The 26,383-nt window shown below is 32.4% G+C and overlaps 1 protein-coding gene across 16 annotated transcripts in view; it reads left to right on the top strand.

Annotated features, from left to right (window-relative positions):
• LOC145292181 (MAGUK p55 subfamily member 7-like) overlaps positions 1–26,383 on the top strand; it is a 752,193-nt gene that overhangs the window by 171,125 nt on the left and 554,685 nt on the right. For all 16 annotated transcript variants that reach the window (XM_080138452.1, XM_080138454.1, XM_080138453.1 and 13 more), the window contains exon 3: positions 23,124–23,205. The gene's annotated coding sequence lies outside the window, so the exon portion shown is untranslated. The remainder of the gene's footprint in view (positions 1–23,123; positions 23,206–26,383) is intronic.

Consider the following 26,383-nt stretch of genomic DNA (forward strand, 5'->3'; position numbering starts at 1 on the left):
TCAAATTTTATATTTCTATGTAAATTTGATGTAACCTACGAAGCTGTTTGTGTTTTTGAAAGAATCGATAAAAAGAAAGCAATGAAATGAAGATTATATAATCACATATTTTGAAAATGTATCACTACAAAAAAAGTCGAACAATTCAAAGTTAAATATAATTGAAAGCAACTAAAAATAAAATATGTTTTTATTCACACTGTCACTTTTTAGTACAATTGAAAAATGTTTACAGAAGATATTTTATTTTCACATAAAATGATTTGCTGTAGTGTAAATGAAAGGCATTCTTTTATTGCTCAGTATAATTCAGAGGAGATAACTTGAATATGGTTCATATGCTTCAAGGGAGATAACTCTTAATATTCTGAAGCAATAAATTTTAGAATTTATTTCATGAGCTTATTTAAAGACTATCGATATCCCCTCAGTGTTAGATATTAAGAATAATTTAATAAGAATGAAAAAATATCATATTCAACAATTTCTAAGTTTGTTTTAAAAACATTAGTCTTTAACAGTATATAGTTGAATATTATTTCAAATATCTCCTCATCCCCAAGCCTGTATTCATCATTGTAATACCTGAAAAAAAAAAACTACAGCTAAATAACTGTATTGATAATTTTTTATATTAATAAAAAAAAAAACATTCGTGAGCATTTTTTTCTTATGTCTGTATATGCATTTATCGTCTCTTATAATGTTTTTTTTTGTTGTTTTTTTTTGTAAGTGTTGCCATAGATGATTGTGTCATCTGCATTAATGACAACGATTGATCTTAGGAAGTGATTTAGGAGATCATTGATAAAAATCAGAAAAGGTGTTGAGCTCGAATGGGAAAAGTATGAACTCATCCCCCCCCTAGCTTTAGGTAAAATAGCAACTTAATAGCAAATAATCTCCTACAATATATTCTGTTTTGGCATTGTATAATCTCTAAAAGTGTTTATCTGCCATAAAACATAAAAATCAAATAAAGATTGAAATTTTCTTATCACAACATAGTTTCTCATTTTATGGGGGAAAAAGATCAATAGAATATATTTAAAAACCAAAATGGTTCAATCCCGCAGTAAAATATAAAGATGATGATATTTCACCTCTGATGGTAAGAGATTCATTTTGTAACATAATCGTTAAACGTTTTCAATGATTCGATACGATGCCTCCATTCAGTGTCGAAAGACAAAGGCTACCTCCTGGAGGGGTAGCTGTGTGTGTAATTGTGAGGCAAGGGTTGCACAATCTCCAACCACACCTCTCTTGAATCGGCACTGCTTGAGTCCAGTGGCAAGGAGAAGTCCAGGACGGCTGGAAACAATGCCGAGATAAGTGGAGAGCACACACAGCACCTGGAAGTCCCAAATGGTCACCCATGTGTTACTGGCCAAGCTCATCGTTACGGTGTGTCAAATGTAATTATGATGTCTTCAATGATGTTGTCACATATTAACACTCAGACCCAACACGTTGTGTGTGAGGCAGTCGCAAGGAAACAAACAAAAGGAAGAAATTCTGCTCTGCTTTTTTTTTTCAGTTTTAAGATAATGCATTTATTACCAATGCTTTCTAACAACATATTACATATTGTTATAAAAGTCTCTTAGTTCATCTCGTTTGCCTTGTATTTTACAAAACCTTACCATTTAGACACTTGCTTAAGTCTCTCGCCGCCACAGGTCACATGCTCATCTTATGCTGACACACATGCTTTCTCTTTTTCTTTTCCTTCTCTTCTTCAGCTGTGACATCACATCGAGCACTGGCTTGGTCATTTGTAATAGTCTCAGATAAATTATAACAGAATTGCTGCCTACATACGTCAGTGACTCTGTTACAATTTATCTGATTTTAGAAATTAATTCACGCAAAAGTGAACGGTGAATAAATAATTCTAAAGACAATGTAGAGTTGTCCATTTGTCAAGTTAATCCTTTGAATCCAATTAAAAATTTATTATGAAAGCTGAAAGAATCGATTCCATTCGAGGAAGTCCAAAATTTTTATCATTTGAAGACGGTTTGCTGGAAAATGTTTAAAATTTTTTTTATCATATTGTAGTTTATTGCTAATTTGCTTAAAGGAAAAAAAACTTTTGTATATAAAACATCTGTTATTGTTAAAGTTGCGACAAATGAGTATCTAAATTTGTCTCACAAAAAGCAAGAATGTGAGGATATTTGTGCAAAAGACTGGACAAGTGAAAGTCGAGAGATTTGAAGGAGGAAATAATTATCTGATCTCTAGCTAGTTACATTTGTGTCAGACCAAGAATCAGACCAAGAATCAGACCAGTTAACTAACATTTTGGGACAATCCTGCATCCTCAAACTTCCACACTCCTTCCATGTCTATGTGGCCTATGTAACCTAATGTGGCCGCCTCTTTTCTTGGATATCGTTTCTGCATCTTCCTGTAACCACACCTACTGTTTGTTTGTGCAGATTTGCTATTTGGTTTTATTGTAACCATGTGGTTTAATTTTTCCATTTACACAGGTAGCATCCTTAGCTGGAGCCAATTAATGTCATTTCTGTGTTTAACATATCAAACAGTGTAATAAAAAGCATATCTACACATTAATTATTTTTGTTAGCACATTTGTAAAATTATACGCAAAAAAAGTTGAATATCAAGTGTAGTAGCATGTTCTGAGAACAATTGAAAATAAATCATACAACATCCACTATGACTATGCAATTCCTACAGCTAGATACCTAGAAAAAAGAAGCTATTAAACTTGACATAGTGATATGGGACAAGTAGAAAATAGCAACCCTAGTCAAAGTCAGTGCCCCTAATAATGCTGACTTAAACAGATAAAATAACGTGTTACATGAAAAGAAACTAGAATCTTAGAAAGATCTCCATCGATTCAGTAATTATAGGAGCAATCGCATTCATGAAATAGAATTTCAAAAAGCAGCGAATATACCTGGTGAAGCAAGTGCAAGAGAAATACAAACAATCGCACTTAAAGGAACAGTTAGAATCATAAAAAAGATCTTTAGATTGGAGTGTCTCAAATGGTGGGCGAATGCCTGGCATCTGTTAGGATGCCTCATCCCCAGTGAAAACAAAATAAGAAAATTGAAAATTAAAAAAAAAGAGAAAAGAAATAAAATTTGGTTTGCATGTTTTTTTATTTCAATAAATAGATTAATAGTAAAGCTAAAACAATATGTAAGTTATGTATAGAAGAAAACCTGCACACATACAAAAACATATGTAGTGATCACATGATGTTATTAATAAAGAGGAAAGAGAGAGAGAAATATGTAAGGTAGATAACTCTTATTTAAAATATGAGTTATTTCCCTTAACTATTATTGATTGTCTTGTCAATTAAGGCTATACACAAGGTCAAGTGTAGTATAGAGAACCCAATGTAATAGGAGAAAGTGAAAGTACACCCTGGTCTACAAAAAATGTCTGAGCAGCTCCATCGTTTCCCTAGTAAAAACACATTTGGAGAAAGTGACGCTCTATTTTACATAGTAGCTAAGTTACATAGTGTGTTTGTATACGCAATAAACACGCATATAAATTAGATAGCAAAATAATAACTTTGCGTTGCTAATTATTGAGTTTTCTTTTCGCGTTGTGTTAAATTATTATTTTTTTATTTGTCCCACTGTTCCTATCTCAGTTTCAATGCATTTCCTATGCTTATAAAAAGTTTCATTACCATTTGGAAGCTAGAAATACAAAAAACTGAGAGTTTCAAATGTGTATTGTAAACCTTTGCGGGGCAATGTATATGCTGATGCAATATTAACATGGCATGTGAGTCGTCAATATGCGTACATGTCCAAACTGGGTCATTTAAATGATGGAGCTAGTGACTACGTTATAGAAAAAATTTATTTTTAGTTATCCAAAACTAATTTCTTAACAAATAACTATATCACAGTTTATGAATTTTTAAATGAAATCAAAGTGGATTAGTTGTGAACCAATCGATCACGGGCTACCTAGTTAATTATTAGTTAATTTATTAAGTTGTTTCCTTTGGGATTTTTTCCTATACATCTTAATTTTAATCATACAAATAAATGCTTTAAATGTTCCTAAATTTCTAGATCAAAATCTTTGAAAGAACAATTTTATTTTGATTATTTTAATTAACTATAAATTGCAATTAACTTATTAAGTAACTTTAAATTTAGTAATTTCTAATAATAATTTCTTAGTAATAAATTTAGTAATTTCTTACTAAGTGTCTGTTTATCACTCTCTTCCTCTTTGATTGCATCTGGTTTAATCCCTCCTTTTGTTTTATACTAGTCAGGGCACCCGGTCTTACCCCATGATAAAATACACTTAAATATATTTTAATTCATGCAGATTTTGTATTTATTATTACAAGGCTACTTCTCTATTGAATATTATATACATATATATATATATATATATATATATATGTTTGTGTGTGTAGTAATGATTTCAAAAGTTTAAAAAGTAGAATGACATGGGTACCATCAGCTAGAATTGAAACCAAAACATTTAGCGCTTCAGCCGCGTCACCTACTGTTTGAGCTATCGACAGATAAAGATTTAAAATTAAACACTTCAAGCTATGAATGAACTTGCGTAGGTGCAAAAGCACTAAAAATATATCGACAAATTGAAATGAACATTTTGCATTTCAACTTGCCGACATATTTCTGTACATGTTATTCATCCATCCAAACAATGATTTTACTCGTTATAAACTTATCATTAGAGTATCTTGTTCATATCAATGTTGTGTGATGAGTAGTTAAAGAGTATACCCGTTTAATATTTACTTACACACACATACACACACACACACAGTGTTACCAGATCAGGCTGTCCTGTCTGAAGATATTGGTTTCCTGAGACAAAATGCACCTAACATTGATGCTTTTTGTTTTTCTACTTCCTTTTGCAAAACTTAATTATATTCTGCAAAAACAAAACCAAAAACAACAACCCACCTTTCCCCCTTTTTCCTTCTTCCCATTTCCCAATTCTCTTTCTATCTCCCCCACTTCTTGACGAGTTTCCTAACTTAAAATCTACAAAACATTAATACTGCAACTCTTTTTCTCTCTCCCATTGCAAAACTCATTCATGTTCTGCAAATGAGGGAAGAAAAACGATAACATCCACTATAAAACAACCAAACCAAACCAAACACTACAAGCTAGCGATTGAAAATACAAAGAGCTTGAAGAATAAAAACCTTCTACAAAATAACTGGATGCAACATGAATGCTATTTCCAAAATCACTGGATTCGGTATTAAATAACCTGAAAAGGGTTGATATGCCATATAACAAAACAATCAAACCAAACACACACACATGCATGCATCTACTGTGCTATTTATATAGACTGTATCATTGTCAATTCTCTCTCTCTCTCTCTCTCTTTCTCTCTCTCTCTCTTTCTCTCTCTCTCTCTCTCTCTGGAGTGAAAAATCTATATATCTATAAAAGTGAAAGTGTCTGTCTCTGTGTGTGTCTGTGTGTGTACATTTCCCTACGCAATAACTCTGTCAATTTTAAGTCTACAGACTCGAAATTTGATATACAGGGGACTGAGATTTGAGAAAATCGAGGTGATCGGTTTTTGGCCAGCAATATTTCGATTAAGGGGTCAAAGTTCAACGATTTGACCTTTGAGAACTCTACCAAACTCCTCCGACAATTTTGGGTCTAATCACTTGAAATTTTAGATATAGGTTTCTTGGACATGGATCTAACTTAATAACTTGATTTGAGACCAAATCAATAAATTTTAAGGGGTCATAATAGGGGTCAAAGTTAAAAAAATTGACCGCTTTTTTTCTTTTGTTTTTTTTGCTCAACATACACCTCCAAATACCCAGCAACGCCGGGCACCCATGCTAGTATATCTATAAAAGTGAACGTTTCTGTGTCTCTGTCTATGTGTCTTCGCAATAACTTTTTGTTTTTTGTTTTTTTGGGGTTTTTTTTGCTCAGTTTACACCTCCAAACACCTTGGCAACACCAGGCTGAAATGCTAGTTATAGATAAAAGAAAAAATGTTAAAACTTGAAGTAATCGAATGAAAATGGCCATTACCACGTTTAACCGGAAAAGATTGCATATTTTTTTTTTTACTTTCCTTTACTTCTAATTAGTGTAATTTTAAACTGTAACTTTTCAAAATTTCATTAAAATAGGTTAAGGATGATATTTCTATAAATATCAGTAGAAATCTCAGTACTCTTGCATTTAACGATATATTTTTCAGTAATGTTGCCTCGGCATAACCCAGCAACTTATGTAAACCCTACGAATATGGCAAAAACGCTCAGCCAATGAAAAATTGCTTGATCAGACATTACAAACATGCTGTGTGCGCGCGTGCAACCAAGAGATATTTACCAGGAATATTTCTTTAGAAATCTCTGGCAGATCAGAGCCCCGGGGCACACTATTGAAATTGACAAATCCTTTTTCTATAGGAGGAAACACAACGTTGGGAGGCTTCTCGAACCGCTCTGGGTCTTCGGAAGATATGACCCCACAGAGAAAGAGGATTTTCTGGTGATAGTACCAAACCATAATGCCAAAATTCTCCTCCCCTTAATAAAGAAGTATATACTGCTGGTGACAACGGTCGTATCTGACTGTTGGAATGCCTACATCAAATTATGGTTAGAAGGGTCCCAACACCTAATGGTGAACTACAGTTTTAATTTCATAGATCCTACTATTGAAGGCTACTACAAATCATGTAGGGAGGATGTGGAAAGAGGCAAAGCAATGCAATATGAAACCAGCTGGCAGCTACTCGATAACTACTTTTTGTACGGTATAACTGTCTTCACAATAATCATGATGCTGTGTTTCAACTTTTAATTTGGTGCCAGTTCACTGTACTAATAATCAGACCTGATGTCTCAAAAAACGATACACACAATTGTTGTTTATGTGGGGACAAAAATTTGAAAAAATTCATTTGTTTTCATCATAAATTATGTCGCAGAAAGCTAGCTGGTTGGGAAGCTTTCTTCCACATCCTCTGACACTGCTCATCCCTGTTTGCCATCGGTGGCTGCCCTTCAGTCAACCAAAAATATTTCCAAGGAAATAATTTACCCCCTAATCTGAACAGAAAAAAAGGAATAGAAAACGAACAAAATCACCTCTAAAAAATTACATAAAAAATCCTTACAAAAAAACGCACAAATACGAAAAAAAAAGTTTTCATTTGTTGTTACACATTTAAAAAAAAATACTTATTAATGAAATCTACTGTAAGTTGATGTTATATTTTTATTTATTGTATTTTTTTTCACTAAAATTTCTAAATGATAATTGTTATTCTTTTTATTTTATTTATTTATTTATTTATTTATTAGCGTTTTAAAATTTGATTCGCGCTCTACTTATTCTGGCGGTTTACGTAAGTTGTTGGCGTATGCCAAGACAACATCATGGAAAAACAAGTTAAATGCAGAAGTACTGAAATCTCTTAAATTTAGTTAGTAGTGATGTATCTATGAATTCTTTAACTGTTGATCCTCATATTTTGAACCTTTTTTCTGGAAAAAAATAAGTTTTTATTAAACTATTATTGTTTTTTTATTTTAATGTGAGTGTATATACCTGTAATGTGAGCAATATTTCTTTTCCTTCATATGCCTCATTGTATGTCAAATATAATTGTTTTGTAACTCATTCTGATTGAGTTATAATTCTAGTTTCCCTTTGATGTCAGTTCACTGTGCTATTGATGTCGTCTAAAAAAGACGATTATACACAGAATTGTTGCTTATGTTGAATTCTTTATTACTTACCTAGTATATGAGAGAGAGAGAGAGAGAGAGAGAGAGCAAACAGAAACTGGTTAATATTTAATTTTGGCTTTTTATTTTTATATATATTTTCTTGACGTTATATATTCTGTCCCACTGCATGAGTTGAGCACTTTAGGTGAAATCTAGACATTAACTGATTTTGAAAACTCATATTTACCGATTCAAGCAATTTAACCTCAGCTTAATAAATGACCCAACGGGTCACATATTTTTCCAATATATATTTTCTTTTCCTAGGTCATAAAAAATGAGATGACCTTTACACCTGAATTTGTTTTGAGTAAACCAATGCATTGTGACGAACAAGACCCACTTTCTCCACCAAGTAAATGATGAGTGTTGTCATATGACTAGGACTTAATGTTTCTTCTACTAGATTACACCTTGTCTAAAGTTTTAATGCAAATCAAATAAAACTCAATAACTCAAAATGGTTCTAAAGTAAAAAATATTTTTTGCTAAATACATTGTTCTTTGTAGAAGTTCGTCTTTAGATATTTAAAATCTAATAAAGCAAAATAGTTTGGCTGTAGATGACTGTGTATATCCTGTCCTGCTGTATGAGTTGGTCACTTCAATAATAATAACTTCAAGCGAAATCTAGATATTTACATTAAACATGTAAGCAGCAAACTAGAGTGCTATTCTTTTAAAAAGAGCTAGGAATTATCGCTAATGGTAGACAGGTGATTTCAATAACAAAAGTGGTCGAGTAACATTTTTGCTGTATCACAGTGCTTCAGTGTAGCTAGATAAATAAGTACCTCAAGCTGAGATGGAAACCTAAATGTTTGACAATAGGTGACTGTCTAGTATACTATCTATTAAATATACATCAAATAGAACTACGTTAACGACACTAGGATTGTAGAAAACAGGACATTATAATCAATGGGATGCTACTTGTTGGCCAGAAGAACAACATCCGGCTATCAGCAGGAAAAAAAACACCTTCATAAAAAATGGTAAGAAATACGTCCGTTCGCTAAATAAACAACCCACCGCTGGAAGTCGTGACCGGAAAGGCTATATAAAGTGACTAAACAACATCTCAGAATAGACGTGGCAGCTAAGGATACATAGACAGCTAAAATTATATATTAATTGGCAAATATAGATGAAATTCGCTTTTACCTCGTCTGTGTTTTGCTCTTGTTGCATATAAAAAAATGTATATTATCATTTATTATTGATTTACCTTAAGATACTCAACCAGACTAGATGAATTTTTGTCCAGGACTCTGTTACTAAGAGACCACAAGAAAAATATACAGTAATATTTAAATGGCCAATCGAGGAGAGGGAAATAATGTTCTCAATTTCTTTACTCGGTATTTGAAAGGTAAAGGAGAACTTTAGTGGAATATTTGAATATGTATGAAACTTATATATAGATAAAGTGTTAACCTCAGAAAGGGAACCTCCTCATTACTGAGAATTACAACTAAAGTGTGTGTATATATATATATATATATATATATATATATATATATATATATATATATATATATATATATATATATATATATAAGACTAGGTTATTTTTTTCTTGTGGTTATGTTAAAAAATGGGAAAGCGCATCTGTATGGTGCATGACTATTTTCATATTTTTCTTTTTATCAAACCAGAAAATGGAGTTTGTGAAATTTGTTGTTGCGTTCTAGGATGTGAAAAGAAAATAAGCAAATGAAAGAAAAGACGAAGGAAAATTTATTTTTGTGGTTTTCTTCGTGAATAAAAAAGAAAAAAAGAAAAGGAAGAGGAAAAATTGTATTTTATGATTTTTATTTTTTAGCCATGTTAAGCAACTATTATTTCTCTATTTCGTGCTTTTGGTTCCCTTGCTCGCAGAGAGAGAGAGAGAGAGAGAGGGAGAGAGAGGGGGAGGGGGAGAGAGAGAGGGAGAGAGAGAGAGAGCAACCACAAAAAGGTATTTGATTAGATTAATACATCAATTAATGAGTGAATAAAAGAGTTTGTTTTCTGAGAAAAGGTAGTAAAAATTGAACCTGTTTTCATAGCTTGATGTTGTAGTTAGAACATACGGAGGAGTCGGTTTTGAAATAATTGGAGTCAGTTAGTAGAAAGAAAATGAAGAAGTTACATAAAGCTGTCCCCAGATTGATAGAAGCTCCGTGGTAGAAGGAAAGTAAAAATGCACGTCACACTAGATAAATGGGAGTTATTTGTAAGAAAGAGCAAAGACATGTGAGGCTGACCCAGAACAATTGAGTTTGGAGTTAGAAGTGTCGTTTATGGGGTCCATGTTCAAAAGCAGAAAAATGTTAAAAGGTGCGTATAAAATTAAATGGCTGACTGAAACTGAAATTAGATTGAATGTTAAATCAGGGGGGGGGGCGGTTTATAGATTTATGAATAAAATGAATGATGACGTAAGCACTAAAAAAGGTGAATAAAAGGATAAGAATAATGAAATGAGACGAATATTGTAAATGCCTTCCATGGAGATATTTTGAAAATAAGGGAAAAGACGGTTCATTACATAATAAGGGCCGTTGTTTCGGTGGAAAGGTGAGTGACATCATAAGTATCAGAGGTGGCCCCAGAACGGAAGTCATTGAAAGTATATAACTTTTAGAAATACATTTCTGCTTTCAATGTAACTAAGTGCAGTAGGACAATCTGTGTGTGTGTCTGTCTGTCTGTCTGTCTCTCTCTCTCTCTCTCTCTCTCTTTCTCTCCCTCCTCTCTCTCGCATGCAAGTAACACGCTTCTCTAGTTTTCTGTCATGATTCTTATCTTTATAATAAGCCATTATTAAAAACTAAATATCGACATTCAAGTGATTGTATCCGCAGACAAACAAGAACCGGGAGTATATGTAAATTCGTATAGTTAAAAGCGTGGGTAGATATATATTATAAGCGAATATATAGATAAATGTATGCATGCTTATATATGTGTATGTGTGAGTATACGTGTGTGTGTATATATATATATATATGATTTTGTGTGTATATTCCGAAAGCCATTCTTTATGTAGGGATGTTGGAGGGGGTGTCTATTCCGAACGCTTTTTAAGATGGGGAGGTTGGTAGTGTCTATTCTGAAAGCTGTTCTTAACATGGGGAGTTTGGGATGTCTATTCTTAACATGACAATACTCAAAGAAGTGAAGTGAAAAAATTCGTAATTGTTTTGTTTTAAGCATTAAAAAAGACGACATAAAACTGAAATGTATTTTAATACTATAGGTGGAAGAGTTGACAAGAAGAGGAAGACTTGAACAACAAACGGAAACAGAAAAGTATCCTGTACCTCTATAAGGCAACCATTCGCCCATGTATGGAGTATTGCTGTCATATTTGGGCTGGTGCATCGGCTACTAGTCTCTCGCTCCTTGACAAGGTTCAAAAGAGAGTCGCAAATCTGATAGGACCTGAACTGGCATCTAAGCTTCAGCTTCTGTCCCATCGACGAAAACGTTGCATCCCTCTGCCTGTTCTACAAGTATTTTAATGGTGAATGCTCTGACGAACTGAAAGCACTTGTGCCCCCACGACGTGAACACCCTCGACAGACCCGACAGGCTGCAAAATCCCACCCCCACACTGTAGAGATCCCTAGATGTAAAAGATCTTTCTACTCCAGTAGTTTCTTCCCCAGAACTGCTAGACTTTGGAATTCCATTCCAGGTCCCTGCTTCCCCCAACTGTACTGACGTGCAGAAGTTCAAGTGCAACGTGAACCAACATCTTGCTGCCCAAATCCCTACATAGTACCCCAGTAGTTGTTGCCCCCTGATAGTAGCCCCCCACACCAAAGTGGCAATTTGCCTTGTTTGGGGTGAAAATGTAATAAAAAAAAAAAAAAAAAGCTAAGAACTTACTACTACCACTGATTTCGATCACTCTAAACAGTCCATATTCAGTGAGAATCCCTAACCTCTAAAACTTCTGTTTTTACTTTCCATTATTATTTTAATGGACCATTTTTCGTAATTTTATTAATTCATACTGATTTAAGCATTCCCTTAATTGCTTTTTTAAGATTCAAACAGTAAACCCAAACTAGCACTAATCGCCAGTGAAAGTGATTATTTAATTTCGGCCACAGCCGCCAGTATCCACAATTGTTCAGGAACGACAGTGGCTACCACCAACCATAGTTTACTTTTTTACAAGGGGCAGGCTTCCACCGGGTAATGCGGTTAACGGGTCCTACATATATATATATATATATATATATATATATATATATATATATATATATATATACTAGCATTTCAGCCCGGCGTTGCCCGGGTATTTGGAGGTGTATGTTGAGCAAAAAAAATAAATTAATAAAAAAATAAAGGCGGTCAATTTTTAATTTGACCCCTATTATTACCCTTAAAATGTATTGTTTTGGGCTCAAATAAAGTTATTAAGTTAGATCCATGCCCAATGAACCTATATCTAAAATTTTAAGTGTGTAGACCCAAAATTGTCGGAGGAGTTTGGTAGAGTTCTCAAAGGTCAAATCGTTGAACGTTGACCCCTAAATCGCCAAATTTCTGACCGAAAACCGATCACATCGATTTTCCCGAATCTCAGTCCCCTGTATATCAAATTTCGTGTCTGTAGACTAAAAATTGACAAAGTTATTGCATAGGGAAATGTACACACACAGACAGATACACAGACTGACAGATACACAGACATGTTCACTTTTATAGATATACTAGCATTGGTGCCCGGCGTTTCCCGGGTTGTTGGAGGTATATGCTGAGAAAAACAAAATAAAACGGTCAATTATTTTAACTTTGACCTCTATTATGACCCCTTAACATTTATTGTTTTGGGCTCCAATCAAATTATTAAGTTAGATCCATGTCCAATGAACCTATATCTGAAATTTCAAGTGTTTAGACCCAAAATTGTCGGAGTTTGGTAGAGTTCTCTAAGGTCAAATCGTTGGACTTTGACCCCTTAATCGCCAAATTTCTGGCCGAAAACCGATCACATCGATTTTCCCGAATCTCAATCCCCTGTACATCAAATTTCGAGTCTGTAGACTAAAAATTGACAGAGTTATTGCGTAGGGAAATGTACACACACACACACACACATATAATTAGCGTGAGTAACGGGCATTGCCCGGGTTGATATGAAGTTCCATTTGATCATACCTAAGGCAACAATTTCAAAAATAAAAGAACAGATAAAAACATGCAAAAAGAAAATAAGAAATGTGTGGTACCCTATTTCGGCACAAGGGATACAAAGAAAAAGAACTATTTTCCGGATATTAAGCAGTTTTTGTTGTCCGTGCGTTAAAAAGAACCCCCCTCCAAAAAAAAAAAAATTAAAAAAAATAAAAACAACTTTGGTTTCAATAAAAATAGCAGCAAGTGCCTGAACGACAAAAAAAATTTAGCCAAACGCGTGCAAAATATGCGTTTTTTTATTTTTTGTAAACTAACTTTTTTCACTGGCTTTTTTTTTTTTTTTTTTTTTTTTTTCGTAAATAAGGGAAATTTTCGATTTGCTTTTATTTTTAGGGGGGGGGTCTTTTTTGAGTGGGAAGAGGGTCTTTTTTGTTTCTAAAAGTGTGGCTGAAGTTTGAATTCAAAGCGGTCAAAGTTTCTGTATAGCCGTTTCAAGAATATTGAAAACAAACAAATGAATTTTTTTTTCAGTTTATTCGTGTTTTTTTTTTGTTTTTTTTTTGTTATTTTTAATCTTTTAAAAAACAATATTTTCCTGTCTACACGGAATTATTTTTTCAAGCAAGAAACTTATCGAGATTACCAAATTATTTTATTTGGTGAAGAGTTTATACTTATGTTTTGAAGTTTCTAGGGGGAGATAACTCTACGTCTTTAAAAAAGTTGATATCGGAAATAATTTCAAATAAATTAAATTGAATATATTATCAATTAAATTGTTATTTGAAGCTTATTAAATAACAATTTTAAATAGAACACTTAAAACCATTTTCTTGCTAGAAACATTAACTAACATACTGCTATTTAGTAAAATCGATTTTCCTTAATACAATATGCAAATAAGGTGGCTTCTTAATTGTATATTTTGCAAAAATAATATAGAAATAAATGAAAGACTAAAGTAGCTAATCAAATTGTGGGAAAACAAACGAACAGGCAGGAATACGAATTTATATATATATATATATATATATATATATAGAGAGAGAGAGAGAGAGAGAGAGTTTAAAGAAGCCTCGAATAAAAAATAAGATCCAAATAAAAAATGCAGTTTAAATTCTTTAAGAAAAGTTTTTTTAAAATAAATAACTAAATTTAACCTATCACAGATTTAGCACATACATAAGCAGACTTCTAAAAAGTCTACAACTACAAAACAGAATTCAACTATATAAGTATGAAATTTTTTTTTAAACACCTTAACTACAATTGTTAAATAGAAAACACACACACGCATACACACACATATATATATATATATATATATACACGCACCCCCAAGTGTGTGTGTGTGTGTATATATATATATATATGTGTGTGTGTGTATACATATATATATACACACGCAGCCCCAAGTGTGTGTATATATATATATATATATATATATATATATATATATATATATATATATATACACACACTTGGGGGTGCGTGTGTATATATATATATATACACACACACTTGGGGTGCGTGTGTGTGTATATATATATATATATATACACACACACACTTGTGGGTGCGTGTATATATATATATATATATATATATATATATACACACACACACACACACACACACACACACACACTTGGGGGTGCGCATATATACGCACCTCTAAGTGTGTGTGTGTGTGCATGTACTGGGGGGGGGGCGCCCCACTTTACCCAGTCGTAAAATACACTTAAATATGATATTTTAATTTGTCCAGATTTCGTATATATTATTATAGAATCATGATTTCAAAAGTCAAGAAAAAGTAGTATTTAGGTGACATCAGCTAGAATCAAAACCGAAGTGCTGGTGACGTCATCACTTCACTAACGTTGCATGAATATGAACTGATTAAAAATGAACTAAGATGAATGTACAAAACGTATAACAATTTTTTTTCAATTTTGATCCCTTTTTAACCCCTTAAAAACTATTTTAACCGGCTAAAGACCCATGAAAGAACGGTCCGTAAAAAATCCAATCATTTGAGGCCATTAGCACTGCTCTGCTACTTGTAGTTTCAGAGGAGATAGTTTGAAAATATGGAGACAGACAGACAGACATGTAGCCTTTTATATATTAGATTATAGTAATGTTCTATTTACGTATGCTGTACATTTTATAGTGAATTTCTTATATAGTTTTGTATCATCGAACTTTCATTAATTAATTATTCATTTTCTATGGTTTCTCAATGCATGATTGATTTCATTTAATTATTATGTGCAGTTCTGCTTAGGCATATTTTTCTCATTATGCACAATTACATAGTATTTGAGATGGAAAAATTCTAGCACAGACACGTGTGTGTGTGTATATATATATATATATATATATATATATATATATATATATATATATATAATGGCCTTATTGTGTATGCGGAACAGTCTCTAACAAACTCTTCTCTCAATTTTTGGTCTGCAGACTTGAAACTTTGCACACGAAAATATACAGTTATAGATTAAAGTCGCTTAATTTTTACCATTTTCTTAGCCATCTGTCCATCTTAGCTCAAACGGTTACGCTTTAGGCTGGAGTGCTAAATGTTTCTGTTTCGATTCTAGCTGAGAGCACCTAAGTCAATTATTTTTTTAACTTTTTAAATCATTACTATATATTGGGTACAGTATAAAAACCAATAGAGAATTGGCTCTATAATAATAAATACGAAATCTGCATAAATAAAAATATTATTTAAGCATATTTTACGATCGGGCAAGGCCGGGCGGCCTTCCAGGATATATATAAGTAAGATGCTCGCCTATGACGTCATGGGTGAATTTGTGATTGTGTTCAAATCTCTCAACCAGCAGTAATTATCACTTCTTACACTGATGATTGCGTAAACATCAAACACTAGTGTCTATAGGTATGAAAATAATTGCTAATATTTATTTTTTTAAATATTGAAGTTTTAAGAAACTAAAGTTGAGCCCTCTTTGCAGAATTAAGTAAAAGAAGTCAACTTTAGTGCAAATAAAAAAAAAAATTTTTTTAAATGCAACATTCCGACTTCCGGTCATTGAATACTCTTTGAATGTTTACAATGTATGCCTGTATATTCGGCCTTTATAGGCAATTTCTTTCAATTCTTGTCTTAATTGTCGGTGCCCTTGAAGTAAAATGCTTGAAATCAAATACAAAGCTAAGGGTGACTTTATGACTGAGTTTAAACCTCCCGACCATCAGTAATCATCACTTCATACACTGACGATTACGTAAACACGAAACACTAGTATCTATAGGCATAAAAATAATTGATAATATTTATTTGAAAATATTATAGAACATAAACTATGTGTATGTTATATGAAGCAGGGTGATTTCCTAAAACTTGAACTTTGTAAGAAGAGATTTTATTCAAATTTGTTTTATGTATATTGTTGTATATTTGCCATTATTTGCGAATATATGAAAGAAATTCTTTCATAAAACTTTGAAAATTCCATCGCCAAATGATTTTTTTTTCCACTATTCTAAACATTTTCGCTTTTGATGATTATTTTGAGAAAGTTTCGGTTTAAAGGCGCTTTCGTAAATCTCAATCTCTTTTGTTCTTAATTCTTATTTCCTCTGTGGAGTTTGAGGATTACTTCTTTCACCTCATTTGCCAAACAAGACAGAACAGGAAAACGAGACCTCGTGAGATTACGCGAGATTTTTCAACTTTACACACACACATACACACACAAAGCAAGAGATGAACAAACAGCAGAAATGATAAACTGATTACCGCATTTTTTTTTAATAGATTAGACATTAAATCAAATTCTACTTAGTTTTGCAAAAAGTTTTAAAAAGCAATTATTATTCACCATCAGTATTCATTATTTATTTAATTGGTTATAAACAGACACACGGTGTTGTCTATGAATAAATGGGAATCCAGATAATTTCGTACTCCCACCCCTTTTTTTTTTTTTTTTTTTACATGGTAGTCATCACTTATCAAGACCCGGAAGCCACTCGGGGATAAGGGTTATTGGGTGTACAGTAATCAATGGGATAATATCATAGTAATCGTTAGTAATGGAGATTTGATAAAGTGTCATACTTAAGGGGGCGGTTTATCAGGAATTTGTTTATGTTGGACTTGAAGACATCCAAGTTGTAGTCAGGTGGGAAACAGGCAAATGGAAGAGAGTTCCACAGGCGTGCACTTCTAAGAAAGAAGCTTTGTTCATGGAATCTACATTTTGATTTAGGCACAGATAAAGAATGGGGAAAATTATTGACAGTGGTTTCAGCTAGACTGGTGTTTTTGTGAAAGATTGGCGAGGGGGGGGACCAGAGATTGGAGCTCAGACGAGCACTCTCCATGGAAATGACGATAAAACAAAGATAGGCTCGCAACGTCTCTTGTGTGGGAGAGAGGTTGCAGGGAAGAGAAAAAAAAGCATCCCTCACTAAGCCACAAAGTCTATTTTGTACTTGATGAACCATTACCCTAAGTAATCCAATTTACAAAATTTCCACTACTAACGATTACTATGATATTTTCCCATTTTCAACTGACTACAATATGATCGTCTTCAAGTCCAATGTAAACAAGTTCTTGAAGAACCGTCCCTTTAAGTAATCCAATTTACAAAATTTCCACTACTAACGATTACTATGATATTTTCCCATTTTCAACTGACTACAATATGATCGTCTTCAAGTCCAATGTAAACAAGTTCTTGAAGAACCGTCCCTTTAAGTAATCCAATTTACAAAATTTCCACTACTAACGATTACTATGATATTTTCCCATTTTCAACTGACTACAATATGATCGTCTTCAAGTCCAATGTAAACAAGTTCTTGAAGAACCGTCCCTTTAAGTAATCCAATTTACAAAATTTCCACTACTAACGATTACTATGATATTTTCCCATTTTCAACTGACTACAATATGATCGTCTTCAAGTCCACTGTAAACAAGTTCTTGAAGAACCGTCCCTTTAAGTAATCCAATTTACAAAATTTCCACTACTAACGATTACTATGATATTTTCCCATTTTCAACTGACTACAATATGATCGTCTTCAAGTCCACTGTAAACAAGTTCTTGAAGAACCGTCCCTTTAAGTAATCCAATTTACAAAATTTCCACTACTAACGATTACTATGATATTGTCCCATTTTCAACTGACTACAATATGATCGTCTTCAAGTCCAATGTAAACAAGTTCTTGAAGAACCGTCCCTTTAAGTAATCCAATTTACAAAATTTCCACTACTAACGATTACTATGATATTTTCCCATTTTCAACTGACTACAATATGATCGTCTTCAAGTCCAATGTAAACAAGTTCTTGAAGAACCGTCCCTTTAAGTAATCCAATTTACAAAATTTCCACTACTAACGATTACTATGATATTTTCCCATTTTCAACTGACTACAATATGATCGTCTTCAAGTCCAATGTAAACAAGTTCTTGAAGAACCGTCCCTTTAAGTAATCCAATTTACAAAATTTCCACTACTAACGATTACTATGATATTTTCCCATTTTCAACTGACTACAATATGATCGTCTTCAAGTCCAATGTAAACAAGTTCTTGAAGAACCGTCCCTTTAAGTAATCCAATTTACAAAATTTCCACTACTAACGATTACTACGATATTTTCCCATTGACTACTGTACACTCATTAACCCTTATCCTCAAGTGGCCTCTGGGTTTTGATAAGTGGTGACTCCTGTGTTAAAAAAAAAGAAAAGAAAAAAAAGACGCTAGACTATTGATAGTTCAATCCTTGTTGACGGTTGGTCCATGTTGATGACTGGTTAAACCCAGAAACACGTGACCACGTCTAAAATTTTATGGATGTAAATATATATTATAATATATATCGTATATATATCGTTGGCAGAACACAGATACGAGTATGCATTTCGCTCATTATAATTGAACCAGCCCTAGCTATGAAGTGTTTTAGTAAATCCACGGGGCGCAGCTTTGTGTCGCACACACTTCAGATGTCACCATTCACTGTGGCAAACATCTGCTGCACATGCAGGCTCAGAATGTATTATTATAATATATTATAATATATTATAATATATTATAATATACTATAATATTTATAAATATGGTTGCAGCAAATAGTGCTTATTGTAACGAATCAGATGTTATTATTAGAAAAGAATCTGAAAGTGCACATGATTTATAAATGGGTTTCTGGTGTCACATGGAAACCCACAACGAAAATTAGTTTACATCTGATTTTTTTAGATTGAAACGTTAGTTAAATATAACAAAATTATGTTGATTATCGAAATTTTAACACATTTCAATCATATAAAGACTGTCTTGTTGGTGATTCCCATTACAACATCAACAGTTCAAATATTCAGCTGTATACATGTTAGTTTTGTTCAATTTTTCTCAACCATAGGAAAACAAAAACCAAACAAAAGAATGACCAGAAAGGAGGAAGTTATAATAAGACTTCGAATAGGCCATACCTCTATAACACACTCTTACCTACTAAAAAAAAGAAGCCCCATTATGCATACCCTGCCAGGAACCATACACAGTCAATCATATACTAACAAGATGTGAAGATTTGAAAACAAACTGACTGAATTTATATAATGAAAAAACTGTAAAGGACATATTCACTCATATAGACCCAACTACCCTTATCAAGTATCTAAAGATGACAGGGTTACTCAACAAAATAATAAAAAAAATACCTTATCTAACTATATAAACGTAGACACTGACCACCAGATACATACATAAAACTTATAACTATTAATGTATATAAAAAAAGACTCCGGCATTAAATGACCACAATATGTTGATATGTCGTAAAATCAATCAATCAATCGATTTTTCTCATGGTAGTATTTAAAAATGACTTGTATTGAAGTATTGGGAGAGGGGCTGAAATTCTTCATGGATTAAAAAATGTTCAAATGATGTCTCAGACTATTATTACAAAAAACGAGAATGTTCAATATGTACATTGTTTTTTTTTGTTTTTTTGTTTTTTTTTTATATTTTTACAATTTAATGATATTAAAAATGTAGATAAATTATGCAAGATTTTATTAAATGATTAACCCCACAAGATAATTAACATTCTTTTTCTCAGCCTCCAAAATTGAGTTGCCTACATTTTATTTTCTCTCCATTTACCTCATTTTTTTAAAATAGCATTGAAGTATTTGGAGTTTTGAATTCTTGTACTCATTACTAAATGGTTCAAGAATGTCTCATCTCATTATCATGAACCCATTCTCAAACAGATTTTCTATAAATTCCGAAATGCTTATTTTTTTGTCATTTAAAAAAATAATATATTTAAAAACCTATATAATTGTCAATATTTTAATGATTTTTTTTTCTTAAAAATTGTAGTGGATTCTGAAAATTACAGTTCAATGTTTAGTTGTTGTAGTTTAATAATAAACGTGAGAGCTGCATAAAATTAATCTTTCAATGTATTTTTACACTAGTGCATCTGTTATCGTTAATTAAGTGACAACTTGTAACAGATCCCAATTGAAAATACATGATTGAAGACATTTTTCAATAATCTGTTAAGCATTACAAACTGTCACCTCCCCCTAACATTCACTTCACACCTCTCTGCATAATACGACTACAACTTCATTTTGTCATTCACTGTATCTGACAATTTGGCAAGACCAAAAATTAGTCAACTTCAACCTCATGTAGACGAGTATCCTTTTCCTTGAAAGTGGTGATAAAAATCAAACCTTATTTCTCTTTTTCCTCCCAAATAGATACTAGAGGACCGTGACTGAGGGTCAATCGTGTCGGGAACAAAGAAGGTTACCATGTCTAAATAGTAATCTTTTAAAAAGGTAATGGGTGGTTGATGTGCCGTAAATCAAGTCAAACCATCCTAAGAATAATATTCTCTGAGAGAAATGTTTTCTAAGAATATAAAATAAGGGCGTCGCATCCATTATCATGAACCGATTCTCATACAGATCTTTCACAAATGTTTATTTTCTCAGATATTTAATATATTAAAAAAACCTTTAAAAGCGACAATAATTTTATATTTTTTATTAATTACACATTTTTGAAAGATTTCAAGGAATTTAAATTTTTGTACAGACGTTGTAGATGAATAAGCAAAATATTTCTGCCTAGTTTGTGCCGGGTCCTCCTTCTGCAAACTTAAATTGAAAAAAAAAAACAGACGCAAGAGGTTAAGATGCAGCCCCAAAAAGAAAACGAGAAAATATTTTGCAGAATTTAATTTTTTGTCTAGTTAAAATATCAAAATCCTGTAAAAATGTAAGCAAAATTTTTTATCCTAATTTACATCAGAGCAAATTGTGATTCTGTCGGTGATTATACCGTATTTTGGGGTAATTGCGCCAAATCCGTGGGTAACTACGCCAACTAAAAAAAGTGCTCTTCATATGCGTGGTTGCCAAAAGAGCACTTTTAGCTAGTTGGCGCAATTACCCCGGACTTAGCACAATTACTCCAAAGTACGGTATATAAAAATCCAGTATCAGCATGAACATCGTTAGTAATAACATCTAAACTACATGTTTAAACCCATAAAATATTCATCTCCTCCATAGGAAATTAATTAATTTCCTATCAATGCTTGCCAGTTTTATGCAACTAAAACTTGGCATCCATTTTTTTTTTTTTACTAAATTGTTTCTTTGCTTACAAAAATTTCAAATGGTCTTTCATGAGTAATTAATAACCTTCATTTTTTTAGAAAAAAGTTTTTGTGTTTTGCATGAAAAGAATGATTAAATGAGATGAATACAGATTGGCAATTTTCTCCAGTATGTTTGCTTCAATTGAAATTTAAAAAAAAAAAATTATTTTTCAAATTCTTAAATCTTGAAGAATTTCTTGAGAAGGATCATTCCTGATTAGAATAAATTCGAAAATAATCTGAAGAATGGTTAAATTAGCAACTTCTTTTCTAAAATGATGAACTTGCGAGATGAATTAATTAAAGCTCGAATCAATTTCTCATCAGCAAAACAAAATCGATTTGCCTTTTTTCCACTAATGAATAGTTCAGAAGAAAATAGTCCTTAACTCAAAAACAAATCTAAAATATAAAATCCGTTTTTTTTTTCTTTTCCTTTTTTTAGTTTTGAGAAACTGACATTTTTTCACAATTTTTCCTTAAATCTTTATTAAAGTAATGTTTGAAACTATTTAGTCAGGATGCTGTAGTTTGCTTGAAGCATTGTGAATAGTGTGTAAGGGGTTGTTTGAAGGCTACGACAATGCAGTTTTGAAGAAAAACACCATTGGGTAAAAATGATAAAGTTGAAAGATTTCAGTAATTTTTAATTATCAATTATTTATTTACCAATATAATGTGTTGAACCAGGATGGTATTGTGGTATATGTTCTTTGAATTTTCGATGTAAACTTCATTTTCAGACAGAAGAAACAATATAAAAAAATATAAAACCAACTCTGTCGAGGCATCTTATGCCCAAAGCTGGAAGTAGTAATACAGCAGTAGAGTAGATTCACAAAGGCTTTTAAATTATTATAAAATAACACTGATCGGCATTTATGATGTTATTACATTATTTTTATAATATACATTTCTTTTCGATTTAATTATAATTATTTATTTAATTATTTATTATGCACCTGTGCGTATGTATATATCTTTTTCGCTTTTGTTCTGTAAGATCTAATAAAAAAAAAAGTAACTCACTATAATAAAATGTCGGTGTTAAGTAGAGTTATTTCCTTTGAAAAGTAATAGATTTTTATAAAGTATTTTTTTTTTTTTTGTATTTTTTCCATATTGTTATTTCGCATTTGTATCTTATTACATATTTAACCGTCAAATATAGAATAGTCACAATTAGATCAACATCGAATAATTTAAGGTAATGTTCTTGCTCATATACTATTTATAGTGTTTTAATGTCCGAAAGGAATAATTTGACTAAATCTTAAAGTAAATTTTTGATATATTTTATAAATATTTTAATTGATTCAATTTTTATTTTCATTATCGATTTCCTTGCTTTCTTTTTAATTGGCCTATCTATTACATTGATCTTTCTATTATCTTGATAACGATAGCATTTGTTTTTGTAATGTGAATTATATATTCAATTGAGTTAGTCTATGTACAATTTTTTTTTGCTTTGTATATTTTCAGGAAATACTGCTGATAGCAATGACTGGTTTTCTCATCTTTCCTGATGGCGGAAAAAAACAGTCATTTACTATTGAGACTTCTGGTAAGTCAATATTTTATTTGAGTCCATTATTCTTAGCTATGATCAGCCATTTGTAATTTTTCAATAAGCCAACATCCCTACGGGAAGGGGACATATTTTTCAATCAAAAATAACATAAGCAACTAAATCAAGTCATTTGCTCGCATGAAAAAAAATCTCTAATATTAACCATGAGACGGAAGAATAAGATTTGCCTTAAAAATAGTTTATATTAGAAAAAAAGCAGCCATAGCAATCACTGTCTGCAGTATTTTGAGTCCTCCCTTCACATACACCCCAACCCACGATCCAATCAATGGAAGGAGAGAGTGGAGCTCACTAGGAAAATGATCTTTTGAGATAAATATTTCTAAATTTTTGAAACTAGAATAATTTATATTTTTTTGGATTATTCGGACTACTGTTCTCATCTTGAGTGTTATTCTCACAACGTTTCAAACAATGTAACCTCGATCTTCTTCTGGAGGTTGGCGGTTCAATCCTCAGTGCGGGCAATACTAAAAATACAATTACTTAAGATTTCTAGCCTGTCATGGTTGATGAAACAGAAGCATACTGCCCTCTTGGATTGAATAAAAGGTTCCATTCGAAATCCTGTACAGATTTTAGCAGAAACACTTTCATCTAACCCCTGACCTTGTGTCTAACTTCCTGGAAATACATAGTCAGACTCTCCCCCTCTTAGTCAATAATTTGGACCCTAGTGATCCTACATGAAATCGGAGAAAATTTTCTAGCTTTTAACATATTGATTTCTATGAGGATCAAACATACAATTTTTCAAAGTTAACACTTATTGCAACATTGAAATGAGTGGAAGTTTGAAGGATTTTGAATTTTGAGCCAAATTAACAAACTTGAGCCTTAACTTTTTTAATGCTATTTTATACAACATAATCACGTTGCTATACTGATTCCCATTAAACCACCACAGTTAAGTAACGTTGAGTCTGGATGATCATTTGGTAATACCAAGTGCTGTATGTCCTCTGAAACCTGGAGAGGGGTAGACGCACCACACTATTCTTTGCCAAGATATGCTGCATGAAATAATGCAGTACTCCCACGTGCCCACAGGGTTAAGCGACTCTCGAATCTCAGATGTTGGAATAACAACAATTAAAAGAAATTATAATTTTTTTCCAAAACATTTTAAAAAAAAATCAAACTAAGAAGGCCTCCAGAATGCTGCTGAAACATTCTTTAAAATTTTTCGTTGATTACTTTATTTACCTGATATCATTAAAAAAAAAACTACAAATTGGATGTTTATGAAAATGTAGATTTGAACAAGGAATTTTCCGTCCTGTATTGGAAGTCGTGTTTTGGGTTTTGAGAATGAGGAAAAAAATAACATGAAAATGTGTGATAGCGAAAGAAATGCTATATGATCAACAAAAATAAAGAAAAAAATGAATACAGAAGCATACGTTCACAAAAGCAATATTTTTTATCTATTTAAAAGTAGGAGTTTAAATAGATAGGGAAACATGAGATATTTGTTCATAGTTTGCACAACAAGGGGAAATTATTATATGAGATAATTAAGAAGTCCGAGTCGATTATTTAAAAGATGTGAATTATCCACTGGACAGAAAACTTCCCTACTAAATTATAAAAATTATAATTAATTGAACGTTTTTAATAAGAATGAAAGTTAATTTGCTTTTACCGTAGAAATTTCAGTGAGAAATGCTCAGAGTATTAAAAAGGATGTGTTTATGCATTTGTTTTCAATCAACGTGGATGTGCATGCGGCAGTGTAAAAGAGTTAAGCAGTGTGTGTGTGTGTGTGTGTGTGTGTGTGTGTGTGTGTGTGTGTGGCGGAGTTGAGAAGTGAATTTAGCTTTCCAAAGCCCTGCAGAGAGGGTGGGGCGAGGAAAACTGGCGTAATATAGATGTTCGTTCTGTTGGCTCGAATAAAAGGAAAATATAGCTTTATACACGGTCGAGGTGGATCAATTTTATTTATTTTTAATAATTCTAGTGGATGTATGCACGGAGCCATGTGCGCAGAAACGATTTTGAGCGCTTTCACTTTGTGCAGCAATGGATACACTTCCGAGTGAGAATGGACCTGGGAGCATTAATAACTAAGAATAACTTCTACATGAGACCTCACCACCGGATTCACTTTAAAGTTTTACTACAAAACCAGAAGAATAAAATTTTTAAAAATCGCACAAAAATTGAAGGATAGTGCATTCACCTCTGCATGACTGGGTAAAAACACCAAAAAAATCAACAGTCTGGATCATTCTTACAATGATTTTTTCCCTGTTGATTGCGGTATGATGCTTGTCCTGTGCAGTTCTAAAAGGTCTACCTCCTCACACTTTGCTTTCACTCTTTGAAAAGAGGTTAGTTTATTGTTAATCGCATGAGGCGCCCTTACCCGGTAATGCCGATAGGGCTGCCAAGGCACTTTTTATAGACCAAAGTGCTCCTCCTCCTCGGGGCCCTGACTTTTCAATCCCACTTTCCTGGCCCTTCTGTTTAATCTTTCCCCCGTGGGAAAGAGATTAATAATTCTGCACAAAATAAAAAATATGCTTTTAAGAAAATCGTTTTTAGTTCAATATTAAGTTAAAATTCAAGAAATTCTATCTATTACATAGAAAGTACGTATATAATCTCAATACTTTATGTATGCATTACAACATCATATTGTATAATTGATACCGATATAGACTATGGAATCGGTTAAGCTAAGTTCAAATCGAGTCGGATTTATTGCATTCACTTTCCTCTCGGAAATCCATCCCACTTAAAGTACGAATAACCAACTTAAGGTACGAATAAAGTTGCAACGTATGTTCAATAAATTGTTTACAATAGATATTATGTTTCAGCAGTAAGTAGACAGAGATGATTTTACGTGATGGTTGATGATGGTTACAAAACCAATCCAAATCATATATGCATTGCTTAAGTTGTTTATATAAGTAAAAAATATATATATATATATGTATTCTAGACGATCGGCGTTTTATCGTTGAAACGAGAAAAAGAACTAACATTGATTTTTGTATCTAGTTATATTGACGGTTGTTGGGAAATTCTACATCGACTATTTAGAGGAAAACAAACCTTGGCATTCACAAGAATTGAAAAAAAAAATGTGTTAAGAAATATACAATGTTTTTTTAAAACACATTTGTTTAATAAAAAGATTAAG

The sequence above is a fragment of the Euprymna scolopes genome, chromosome 13, assembly GCF_053919585.1.
Source record: "Euprymna scolopes isolate OS-2025 chromosome 13, ASM5391958v1, whole genome shotgun sequence".
Taxonomy (NCBI): Eukaryota; Metazoa; Mollusca; class Cephalopoda; order Sepiida; family Sepiolidae; genus Euprymna; species Euprymna scolopes.